The sequence below is a fragment of the Lissotriton helveticus genome, chromosome 8 (assembly GCF_964261635.1).
Source record: "Lissotriton helveticus chromosome 8, aLisHel1.1, whole genome shotgun sequence".
In the NCBI taxonomy this organism is placed as follows: domain Eukaryota; kingdom Metazoa; phylum Chordata; class Amphibia; order Caudata; family Salamandridae; genus Lissotriton; species Lissotriton helveticus.
Genome location: NC_136069.1, coordinates 1,596,048,337 through 1,596,061,627, shown reverse-complemented (window position 1 = coordinate 1,596,061,627; position 13,291 = coordinate 1,596,048,337). Strand labels below are relative to the sequence as shown.

General features: G+C 48.6%; 1 protein-coding gene across 11 annotated transcripts in view; it reads right to left on the bottom strand.

Moving 5' to 3' along the window:
- NUMA1 (nuclear mitotic apparatus protein 1) overlaps positions 1 to 13,291 on the bottom strand; it is an 832,005-nt gene that overhangs the window by 123,702 nt on the left and 695,012 nt on the right. The gene's annotated exons all lie outside the window — the stretch shown is intronic.

Genomic DNA, 13,291 nt, shown 5'->3' with positions numbered 1-13,291 from the left:
TAAGTTTGGACTGAAACGCATTGCAATAAAGTCCCATTCATTTCTTCCACCCCCGAAATTGTTTGCAAAATTTAACAGAACAATGTATGATTAAAATTGTAACAGTCAGCGCCGCCACCACCCTGTAGCTGCATGCAGCTCATCTATGTTGCCAGGGGTCGAAAACTTTCAATGTAGATTTTTAATCTGTAATGTAATGAATAATGAACACACTAAGTTTTTCAGACTTTATTAAAATAGAATTTAGAGGGAGCAGTAAATTGCACAGAACACTATTTTTTGCCTTGCTTATTCTTTGTTTTCTACTATTGTATTCTGAGCGGTGCCTGTTTCACATGACAAAGTCACAGTAAGGACTGGTCTTAAAATTGAATAGCATTAAGGCAGGTGCCCAGTTAACACCCTCCCACCATCTGTATATTGAATACAATGCATATTTGTCCTTAAAATTGTTTCTGATGATAATTTGTGCATAATTTTGGATTTGCTAATTTGGGATTGTATTTGAAAATCCGGCAACACTTCAAGGCCCTCTTTCTCCGGGGAATTGTGTCAGGAGAAGAGAGGTGCTGCGGCTACAGAGTGTGAGGTGAGGGGGGGGGGGGGGGGGCAGGTCTTGGGTGGGCTGCAGACAGTGTAGGGGGCAAAAGAGCGGGTGGGAGAGAGGCATGGGGCAGCTGGCGGGGGGGTGCAAGTGTTAAAAGACTGGGTGGCATTGCGAGCACTGAGCAGGGCTACGGTGGAAGGCAAATGATAGTGGTTAGTCACTACCTGCAACATCAATAGACTATCAACGGCAGAAAGAGGCTTCGAAAGATGCCAGGGGGGCGCTGGTATCCTTGGTTTGCTTGCACAGGACGGTAGGGGTCAGGCATGGCGCTATTGGGGGTTGGTTCTGGGCAGTCGAGGTGCAAGGGGGGAGGGATATGCGGGCAGCTGCAGGGCTCGTGGCGGCTAGAATGGTGGTGCAGTCTGGGAAAAGAGGGCTGCTGCTCCAGATTGTGAGGGAGGTGGGGGCTGGGGGAGTCCTGGGTGGGTTGCAGTGTCGTTGAGAAAGGAGAGAGCGGGTGGAGGGGATGCATAGGGCAGCCGGCGGGCAGAGGTTTGCTGAGGCTGCGAGTTCCGAAGGGGGGCTCAAGGAGGGTGGGGGGTTGTCTTGATTGAGGAAGTAAGTCCTTGGAATAAGTAGAGGGACGGGTGCGGGCAGAGTGGAGAAGGCAGGGGCAAGTACACAGCAATGGTAAAGAGTGGGGGAGGAGGGGTATTCGCCACAAGCGCAGGATGGCACACCAAGACCCTCGTCCCTGCGCAGCTTCCAGCACACAAAGTCAGGCCGGGAGGCGCCCGGGGAGAAAGCGCCAGACTACTCACTACAAAGGTTGCAGGCTCCGTGCGTAAAGTGTGGTGTGGCCTCCGTGCACCACAATGGGTGCGAACTTGGGCAGGGTGCTGGGTGGACACGTGGGAGAAGGTGATCGGTGTGCCCTGGGCACGGACTTGGCAGGCAACAATGTGCACAAAAGCGTGGTCGGAGTCCTTTGGTAAAATTGCTGGATGGGCTCTTTGTACAAGGTGCGCACCTGTGGGTAACACTTAGTGTTGGATGGGGTTGTGCAGTCGACTGTCGTGGTGCAACATGTTGGAGGCGACCATTGTGCAGGTCCAGTCTGCGTGCTCTTGGCCGTTCCTCTGACTGAGGCCAGGGGGATCAGGGGCAGTGCGGCGTCAGGCGCGGTGCTTGCGGCCGCTCGGGGTGGACATAATAGGGCGCGTTGGGGTGGTCTGCGCGGGTCGGGCATGGCAAAGGTACCATATAATAATGTAGTCATTAAACGCCCCAGCGTAATTCAAATGCCGGTAATTGACTTGCACCCACCGCCCTTGAAGGCCTCAGGTGGTGATGTGCATCGAACGAGCGCCTAGCGAGGCAGCACCGAAGCGCTGTACATCGAGGTACGATTGACGGTCCGATAGAGTGTACAGCGCCTCGACGCCCAGAGGGTGCTTTGGTTTCATATAACATAGAAGGAAATTAGAAGACTTGGTGGTAAGTCTGTAGGGCTGGGGCTAAGTCAGTCAGATGTGAACATCGGCCTCGCATCTGACGGACTCTTCCTTAAAGGCTGCCATGAAGCTGACAACCGCCCAGCCGCATGGGCCGCTCTGGAGCCCGCCTTCCATGTCCGCTGTGGGACCATGCACACGTTTTTATATAGCGCGGACTTTACCCGCAGGTGTCAGAGGCTTCACAATAGGAACAGTAATGATACAAGAGAACATTACAAGTTAACAAAGTACAAAAGCCAACATTAAGTTACATGAAGAAAAAGTGACAATTGTGAGCAAACAAAATACAAGAGGTAGCAAACGGTGCATTACAGGATGAAAAAGTGACATGTGTGCAGGTTACAACAGCGAACAAAGTACAAGTAGAGGTATAATACTGCAATACATGACAGACACTCAAACACAAAAACAAACGTTAAGTTGGCAATGGTGGCACTTGTGAAAGTATCTAAAGCAAACAAAATGTAAGAGGTAGCAACCAGTGGGTTACAAGAGAAAAGAGACGTGTGCATGTTACAAAAGAGTACCAATTACAGGTAGAAGGGTAATACTGGTCCTGCAGGGGGCTTGCGGCTGGGCCGTCAAGATTGAACGGGTGCACAGAGATGTGGTGCAGAGTGTTGTAGGGTAAAGAGGGGTATTCAACACCAGTTAGGCAATGTCCTTTCCCCCGTTCTCCTTTCTTTGGTGTATATGTTTTCCCTTTCTCTTCTCGGAGTACCAGACTCCCATCCGCCCCGCCCCCCCATTTTCAAACCTCGCCCCCAGGGGTAGTCTTATCTGTCCGGCACTGACTTGGAGGAAGTCGCTGCTGCTCTCACCGGGGGTTACACGGCTCAGGTAATGGCTGCCTGCCACTGCTGAGATCTGCTAGTCCAGGTCGGATTGGTGACTACGTCAACCAGCTGAAGTATTCACTGCCTCACGGATCTAGCAGTTAGTGTCAAGTCTGTTTCGTCACTGAACTTCTTTACTCAGGTCTCAACGCTTCACCAGCACGTCCACACCCTGATAGTTCTGCATCCACTTGTTACGTCTACCCCTAGGCCCATAAACACTAGAAGGAGGGGTCCTCTTCGGAAAGAACGGCTTTCACCAAAACATGTAGGGTCGCAAAGGGTATGAAATATGCTCTACTCCGTTGTGGCGGCGCATTCGTATTTGCTCCCTACATGAGTACTCATGTAGACCGCAGGAGGCCTTATATAAATAAAGACGCATAGTACTACTTCCATTTCAGTGGGGAGGAGGGCCAGGCAGCCCGTGAGCACGAGCCCCCTCTAAGGGTCGCAGGTGAAAGAAAGCCACACATGCTTCCGGAAAAATGACAGAAAGAGCAACCTATGAGTCCCACTCTTCCACCCAGCGGCAGCCTAGTTGTCCCAGGGGATCGCCACCCACGCATGCCCCAGCACCCGTCTCCCCCGGTGGATATATACCAAGCCTGTCCAACAATATTCTTTCGAGACTCATTTGCAGAGTTGAACATTGTCCGTTATAATTATTCAAAATAGAACGTGATGTTGGCCATTTGGGGGATAGCATTAAAGTCAAAGGGGTAACACAGGGTCCCTCACAACATGGGTATTAACAATAAACAGCTTTCTGTCGGGGAGAAACAAATTACTTAGCATGCAAAAAAGTGAATTAAAAGGTTAATACAAAGGCTTATGACACTATGGGCAGGTTTACTCTGTTTTCCAGCCCTTCATTACAGAAGTAGAGGCAGCACGTTTCTCGCACACAAAGTGTCCTTCGCGTTGAAGTCGCACTACCCATGTTCATATAGAACTGTGGTCACTGCATCGTTAGCGAGTCGGCATGAAGTGACAGAGCTACATACCAGGGGGGCTCCTGGCAAAAACATTGGGGGTGTGTTGTGGTGTGGGAGGACCTGGGTCCAAACTACTGAGGTAGCAGGGTGTGTAAAAGAATGAGTTTGGTATGCGGTCTAACAAATGAATGAATTTAAGTATTCCATTGATCGCTTTGCATACTTAGTAATAGAAATTGCAGTATTCAAAGATAATACGAAACAAGTCTCTGATTTAAGAACGAGGAATTCACTAAGACTTACCACCCCTGACAGTATTCAAAGATAACAATACGAAACGAGTCTCTGATTTAAGAACGAGGAATTCACTAAGACTTACCACCCCTGACAAAATATGTTTTGTGGTTTGTTTTCATAGCCTCAAGTGTAGTTATTTTCAAACTTAGGTGCATGGATTGTGGTGTTTAGGGCTAAATGATGCAGAAAGCACAAATATCAATGAGCTCGTGCGACAGTTGCTAGTGCTGGGGTCATTAGTCCGCACTCCCGCTACAGTGATTACAATGGTTTATAAAGCACTACCAAGAGCCTACTATTCTTTGTTTCTTAAAAAAAAATAAAAAAAAAAAAAAAATTACAGGTACAATATATATTGAGGGCAAAGCAAGCCATGACCTAGGTGGTGACAGTAGTGATGATGAATGTGGGTGCTGAAGGTGAAAGGTTAGGTTTAAGAATAAAAGACAAGTTGCATGACAGGTGGTGGTGCGGGATTAGTAGCTGTGGCGGAATGGGAATGCGACTGCACCCCCGGGCTTGGGGAGATGGGCAAGGCTCGTGCCGGGGGTTTGGGGTAGGGGGTGTTGGGAGAATGACTAGCTCCCAACACCCTCTGCCCCCGTCCCCAGCACGCCTTCATCAATGCCGGATGGTGGGGGGGGGAGGGAGTACAAGGGTGGCATGGATTTGGCAAAGGGTCAGTGAAGAGGATAGAGAGTTATTGGTAGGTCACACGCTGAGAAGTAGTCCACATGTGTTTGGGGGTAACAACATAGGGAATGTACGGTGCACAAGGTTGTGAATAAGAGATTAGGTACTGGTGGTATATTACAGTGGGAGTTATGCTACAAACTATAGACATGCCTGGGGCTCAACACTAGGGGGGTGCCAGTAGGGGGACAATGATAAAAAATGCGCCTGTACGGTTAACAAGGTCGTGGGTGACGAAATCTGGGCACAGGTGGTGCAGATAAGAGGGCTAGTATGTTGGTTTTAATTTGGATAATAAGTAAAGGAGCAGTGCATTTGGCCGGAGAAGGGGGTCAGTAGTGGTGGAGGTCATGGACGGGGCAATAGAAAGCAGGTACAAGCATAAGGGGTCCGGGACTAGAACAAAAAGTAAGTGAAAAAAAACAACAAAAAAACACAGCAGGACGGGCAGCACACTTGAAAGTATAAGGGACACAACCAAGACGGCGCTGGATGGGGGGGGGGGGGTTTGGAAGCAAGCGTATGCACCACTGCTGCCAGGCGCAGTGCCATAAGTGGGGGTTTTAAGAGCTACCAGGGGCGGAGATGGTAGGTTAACAGACAGGGTGTGGCGTACGTTGCAGGTTGGCCGACTTTGGCAACAGGGGAACATGGTTTCCAGCATCAGAGTTGGCTTGTCATTGGGTCGGGTTGTTCGCTGCAAGGTGCTACCAAGATAGTGCGCCCCTTTATCCAGACCATGGGAGAGCACCTGCCGGGTCACAGATGCCGTGCTAGCGCCAATTCACCATAACAGATGCGAATATGCAGTAAGGGCACACCGCAGTGGATGGGATCTGAAGTAGTTGAAGTGAGTCTTTTGTGGCTCGCAGGCACACATGTCCTGAAAAGGAGGAGCATTGGTAAGTGTAGGTATGGACCTACTACGACCCAAACACACAGTGGAGGCCAACGGCAGGTGGAAAAAAAAAAAAGAAGGGGAAATATAAGCAGCGAAAAATGTCAATGGTATGGCTAACTACTTGTGCTTCCAAAACAAAAGGCACCAATGTTGTATACAACAGAAGCAATTTCACATGGATGGAGTGTCGAGTTGACAATGTGGTTATCAAAAAGGGCAAACACGATAGCTGAGTAAATGTTAAGAAGAAAGTTCTCTACAGGTTCTTCAAGGTTCACATGTTAAAAAAAAAAAAAACAACAACGATTTTGCCTCTAGTGTGTAGGGAAAGAAAGGGCATGCAGGCCGGAGACAATAAGCAACTACCCGGTGAAAAGTGGGAACAGCTGAAGCATGAATTAATTGGTACGGAAAGTAGGTAATTCGGACCACACCACATAGCCTTTTCATTAAGCCATATAAAAGATCAAATTAGCAGGTAACACTGAATAACTGTATATAGCGTACAGGTGGATGGCCAGCATTGCCCAGTTAGGCTCCTGGCTGGGTACAGATAATAACAGGCGGGAGTCCTTTACTAGAATACATCCTAACCCTGAAATATGTGATGCCAGAAGCTCAAGGAAAACATGGTGTGGACAGCGGTGCAAGAAGTCATGAAAAAATGTAATGCTTAAGCGGTATATGAAAGTAATTCCTAAGAGATTAGTCACAATTGCTGTTTTTTTGTTCTACTTCACACAGTGCAGAGCGGCGTTGGGCGATCAAAGTACTGTGACCTTTCCAGGGCTACAGACAGAGCTGGCGGTAATAAAGGGGGAATTCAGCATTGCTGTTCAACGGTCAAAGGAGCACTGTTTAAAGATTCAAAATGCCGCAACTAGTCAACAAATGCCAATGTTGTGATTATTGACTTCAGTAGAAATAACTTCCCATCTATAGGAAGGTGCAACTTCTTTATCGTTATAAAGAAATACATCCGAACTAGGAAGGAGCATGTATTACACAAAGTGGGGTACTCTGAGATTATTCCCTGGAGGTCTCTGGCAGGGGGTCCATCCCAAGGAGGGAGCCATACGGTGATCAGTTACAACGATAAAATGAAATACGGCCAAATGTTCTACCGAACATATCGGCAATATTTAATACAAACTGTGGTAGGTGTATTAGAAGGATTCCGCACCTGTGCGAAGGACCCAAGTATTTTAATATTTCACCTAGGCGAAAATGACCTTCCAGGGATGGGGCGGGGGGGACTACTTCACATATTAAAGAAGGATCTCTCCAATCTAGCTAGGATAATGGACACCACTGAAGTTGTATGGTCCAAAATAATTCCTAGAAGGGTATGGGCTGGTGCGCGCTCCCAAAACGGCATGGAGTTGTCAAGGAAGAGGCTAAACAGCCTCATGGCAAAATTTGTTGAAGGGGGTAGGTTTAGGTAGCATCAGCCCACACCCTGATTAACTTGCGGCAGCCACACTATTACAGAGCAGATGGTGTGTGTGAGACTTGGCCCTTTCCCCAAAATCTTTCGCCTTTTTATTTCCCTTTTAAATCAGAATGCCCTCATGGTAACAACAATGTATAGGCCTTGTGTAGTGAGGAAAGCCCTGTGTACTGTGAAACTGATGTTAAGATGCAGGTGTCTTATACCCCTAACATGGCTGCCACTGACCACTGCTGCTGCAGCGGGGTTTAGTGGGCGCATTCTAGTGGCTAGGGCCTGGCTGGAACCCTCCAAACAATGTATCAACTTAGCCTGCCAGCCTGCCCACAGGTAGAATGGTGGAACCTCCTAGAACCCCCTGGAACCTTCTGGAACAGGTGAGGTGACACCAACTGCCACTGCCAACTGTCAACTGGCACTGTATAAGGAAAGGAAGGTAAACTTTCCTGTCAGAGGGACTAAGGGGAGACCTGGGGAAGTACCTACGCAGGAGGATAGGCAGTGGGGGTCAGGGCAGGGTCTTATGATGCTGGAATGACAGGGCCTAGTGTGCTGCTTTACAAGTATTGAGGCATCCTGTACCCCCCCCACTGACCTAACCCCGCGGCAGGGAACCCCCAGGGACCACTTGAAGGGATTGGCTGAGAAGAACTTGGAACACCAGCCACCAAACTATTCCCCCCTTCAAGGAACAAGAAACCAAGCAACAAAACTAAGGGCGTAAGGAACATCACGCCAACAAGAAACTAAGCTTCTATTTACAAGGGCGCAAGAAACATCACGCCAACAAGAAACTAAGCCTCTATTTACAAGGGCGCAAGAAACCTAAAGCGCTAAGAAGAAATTAAATCATCACAGAACTTTTGAAGAAGCAAACAGGTATTGGCGCGGTACTGACCCTGCGTTTCCTGATGTCACCTGGGGTCTCCCTTGCTAACCTGCTACTGGGGTGTCACCTGTCCTGTATATCTAGCGCTGCCCTTGCTGACCCTGTGAAGAGCGCTGAAGTAATGGAGGGGGTTGCTGCCTTCTGAAGCGCTATATTTGCCTGAACTGCAGCACCCTGAACTGAATGTTATTAGACCTGCTGGTCTTGCCCCCACCTCGTGTGGGCCAAAGCGCTATAGCCCTGCACCCTGCTGTCTGTGAAGCGCTAGAATCCTGGGCGTGATTCCTGCCTGAAGCGCTATATTCTGTGGTGCCCTTCAGCAGCGCTACCTGGAATGAACTGTCTGCCGAGCGCTACCTCTGCTGTGAATTGCCTGCTATATCGTAGCGCTGTGAATCCTGAAAAGCGCTATCCCCCTGAAGCGCTGTGTCACCAAGAACTTCTGTGGCTCTAGAAGTTGCTGCCTTCTGAAGCGCTGACTCCCTGCTCCCCCAACGCTCCTTTGCTGTCCCTGTGAAGAGTGCTGAGGTACTGAAGGGGGTTGCTGCCTTGTGAAGTGCTGTACCTGCAGGGTGCTATTATCTAAACCTGATTGCCTGCTGAAGCGCTGTCCCCAGCATTGCCTGTGGCCAAGCGCTGTCATGTGAGGAACTGAGGTAGTGCCCAGGGAAGCGCTGTAATTTCACTCCAAGCGCTTTCTTGAATGTCCCATAGAAGCGCTGTAATTGTGCCTCCAAGCGCTCTCTTGTAGGCCCCAGAGAAACGCTGTATTTTTGACCTTAAGTGCCCACCTGTTGGCCCCTATGTGCCTCTAGTGACGTGGAGGCCATTAAGTTACTGTTTATGCCTGAGGACAGGCTTGCCATTCATGAACTGTTTGGGCCCTGGTTCCGGCGTAGGCCTAAAGACATACTGAGTTCATCTGCGATGGCTTAGCCCTGCATAGGGGAGTCCAAGGCATAGTAAAATGCTCATTGAGAATGCTTTACTGAATTGCTTATTGAAATGTTTACCTTAATTAACAGAAATGTTTTACTATTCTAAAGCAAGGCCTGTGCTTACTTAATGAGATGTTGCTCTCTAGCAATGAGTAATGTTCTATTTATAAGTTACTTAATGAAATGCCTATGCCTAATTCCTTCCCTGTAATGTTTACTCCTGATTAGGGGGATGTTACCTATGATTGGGGAAGAGTTTTGAAGTGGTTATTCCTGCTTGGAACCAGGATTATTCTGAACTATAGAAGTTTTATTACACCCCTGCCCCAGTGTTATAACCTCTACTTATTTACAGGATTACTCTTGGGTGCTGAGAGGTTTATGCCTGCTTAATGTAGGAATTAGAATGTTGATCCTGGCCTGGGGTGGAAACGCCAACAGCTGCATAATGAACTGTGTCTGCTGACTAATGAAACATTTATTCATGTTGGTTGAAAGGTGGAGCACATGTCCACAGTTATGGAGTGAGGTGCTCCTTGCTTTAAAGAAATGTTTACATTTACTAAAAGGCTTTACATGCATAAACCAAGTCTTCTAAGCTCAGGCTTGCCTGTTAAAAATGGTTATCTCTGCCTTGAAGAGTTGTTAACTGTTGATTGCTGAGTAGGGGAACGTTAATGCTATAAGGATATAGTTACACTGCCTAATGAGATGTTTTATCCGCAGTGGCGTGTTTTTATTCCTGCCATAGGAGTTTCATTCCTGCCTAAGGAAATGGTTAATGAAATGTTTTACCCTCAGTGAAGTGTTTTACTTCTGCTAAACTGATTATCTCTATTGCAGGAAATGTTTTACCTGTAAGCTCCTGATTAATAGGGGGAAGGCCCTGCCTGTTCAGGCATCAGGTAATAGGATGGTGTGTGATGCCTAAAGAAATACTTTATGCCTAATGAAAGGTGTTGACCTCATTTGAGGCAATGTTTACTCCTGCCCAGGGAAGGGTCTCATACCCCTGCTATAAGAGATCTACTTACACCTGCTCAATGTAGGGATTTCTACTTCCCTGATGGAATGTTGGTGTAGCCCTGATACAGTTAAACCTGCACAAGGGGATGGTTACCTAGATTGCAATGTTTTCTCCTAGTTAGTGCTGGCTAATGCAATGGTTAGCTGGGCCCAATGAGATGTTCTCCCAAAGGGATGCCCAACCTTGTTATATGGAATAATTATTCTTAATGAAATGTTTAATTCCTATAACAGGAGGAGAGTTACGTCCACATACTTTTGTGGCAAATGAAATGTTTCATATTTAAGGAAATGTTTGAACTACACTTAACGAATTGTTTATTCCTACAGCGAGGAGATGTTTCTGTTATGGAACTGTCCCTTTGTTTACCTGAGGAAATGGATATTGATGCTTAATGCAGTGTTGTTCTTATGACTTTGAGATGTATTCCTTTCAGGTACTGACCAAGAAGCAAGGCGTAGGTCGGGCCTGTGTCCCACTAAAAATGTATTTAACTATTTATTGATCCAATATTTAATATTTATTGCAGAACGGATATTTATTCATCTAATATTGATCGCAAGTTTTGAGACATGTATTTTAAATGAATTTATGATTTCCCTGATCCTGCTCTATCTGATTATTTATCTTAATACAAATCACTTGTTTTTATACAAGCTCTGGAGTGGAGTCATTTATTGCGTGCCCAGGTTTCTGTCTCAGTGTGAGTGTGTGCTGCATGATCGCTTAACATGTGCTTTCGGATGCCTACCCGCTCGTGCCATGCTACCCTAGGGGACTGGTGACCCCAGTTCCAACAGTGTGTACCTATCGGACACGAGAACAGATTTCATGCTACGTGATATGCTAGCAGCATTGAATGCAAGGGGCTATTGGTAGTTCGCAAGAATGGGGCCGCAGTAATGGCATGGGGGGTGGCCTCTCGGGCAGCGATAGCTCCCAGTGAGGCATGGCGGTACTTACAAAGCGATCCAAGAGGAATACAAAAGCAGGTTGCGAAGCGGGCACAGACCGCAAACGGGGCAGTCAGGACCCAGGGGGTCACTGGCAAGCTCCCCGAGCCCCGCTGGGTTCAGGTGAACCAGAAGTAAACAATTAATTACGCAACAGAGGGCAGAGCCTGTGGCATGGAGGAAGTTGGGATACGGGTTACGGGGTCAGCTCGCAGAGATGGGTGGGGGAACAGTAAATCAGGTTTGACGGGCGGGAAGCACATTGGCTTGCCCAGGTAACAGAGGGTACGCACCGGAAGTGAAAAGGAACTGGGCGGGGGTGGGAACAAACACTTACCCAGAAGGAAATGTGTGGACACCGGAAGTGAAAGGTCACCCGGCTGGGTGGGAACCCGATGGTTACCTGGGAGTGAGTGGACACCGGAAGCAAAAGGGCCGTCCGGTGGGGTTAAAGCAGACGCTTACCCAAGTAGTGCGTGGAAACCGGAGGTAAAAGGTTACCCGGTCGGGCTGGAAGCAGAAGCTTGCCCAGAGTGAAAGGCAAGGGTGCGTCCACAGGTGATGGGTTACCTGGGCAAGATAGCTGCACTGAATGTAGGGCACAGTGCAGAGCAAACAGGGGTCAAGGACGGGGATAGGTCACCTTGGCGAAGATAGCTGCACTGGATGTAGGGCACAGTGCAGAGTTGATGGAGTAATGACACAGGCTCGCCAGACAAAAATAATGGTGTGTAAAGGATCGCTTGTAAGTTGGAAATGCCTAATAAACTGCGGCCTCAATTCTTCTATAAAACAGAAACTTGTGTGGTCTGAAGTTATTGGGATTCGGGTGAAGCGACCATGTGTGGGGTGCCTCTGCTGTGTTCACTGTCAACATTGCTGCAAAGGCTTGCCATCTGAAGCAATCGGGTTGCCTACACAGGTCGAACTGCTGCATTTAGAGAGAAGGGATCAGTTCTCCCAAATGACTTTGTTATGAATGAATTCTTTCCCCTACGTTCTGGAGAGAGAGAGGCGGGCACAGGATGCACATGCACCGGTCTGGGGAGGAATTTGACAAAGCGTGGCCGGGACCATCAAGGCTGCATGGGAGGGGAGGTGTGTTTACAGGCGGGGCGAAGAGAAATGGTTTGTTACGGGCAGACGACTGACATTCCTCGGACAGAGCCAGCTTCAGCTCGGAGTGTGGTGCCAGACATTACAACACACGCAGGGCAGCAGCGGTGCGCGCGGGTTAAATATATCTATGGATTTCCTCCTGCTGCAAGCGCAGCGGAGCTCCGATCTGCTGTGTGTCACGTGGCCACAATGTTCCGCGTTTGCGGATCCTGCACTGGGCTCATTCGAACCCCCGCCGCAGGTGTGCGGCAGAGAGAGAGACCACAAGTGTCGTCAAAGCTACTTTACTGGTCTCAGGCATAATAATATATGTCCCTCTGTAACTGGAGGCAGACTTCCGTGTCCCCCCCTTATTGCCACAGAGTTTACTTGTGCCCACGGGGGAGGTGGGCCAACGCGCGCTGTGCGAGGAAGAGGAGGATGGAATAGTGCCTCAGTGAAATCACCTCAGCTGAACCAAGCACCCAGAGGGGGGCAGTTGAGAGGAATGGCCGGCATTGTGGACTGGCACGACAAAAAATACAAAGGCAATCTGTGGGTTTGCCACTGTTCATAGAAGAGGATACAACAGGTCGATCAGACTCGACCTCAAGAGGAGCAAAGAGGATGGAGGCATGAGAGTGGTATGTGGCCAGGGATGGGGTGTGAGAAATGAGTGCCAAAGCCATGATTGGGAGGAGAGGAAGAGACAAATCCATGATAAAGAGGGGGGAATGGAAATCTAGAGGGGGGAATGGAAGTCAAGAGGGGGGAATGGAAATCAAGAGGGGGGAATGGAAATCAAGAGGGAGGAATGGAAATCAAGAGGGAGGAATGGAAATCAAGAGGGAGGAATGGAAATCAAGAGGGGGGAATGGAAATCAAGAGGGGGGAATGGAAATCAAGAGGGGGGAAATGGAAATCAAGAGGGGGGAATGGAAATCAAGAGGGGGGAATGGAAATCAAGAGGGGGGAATGGAAATCAAGAGGGGGGAATGGAAATCAAGAGAGCCTCTGGAGGATGACAGGTCAGGTTGACATGTAATCCGAGACTACAATTTGTTTAGTTTTAGAACGGCAAGGTCCAACCAAGGGAGTTATCATGGGGGTGAGAGGTGAAGCAGAAATAAATGGGAGTGTTGACTGACTTCTCAGGGAGGGGAGTATTGCTGACGTTATTAGATGAGTGGGAGGGGGTTTAATC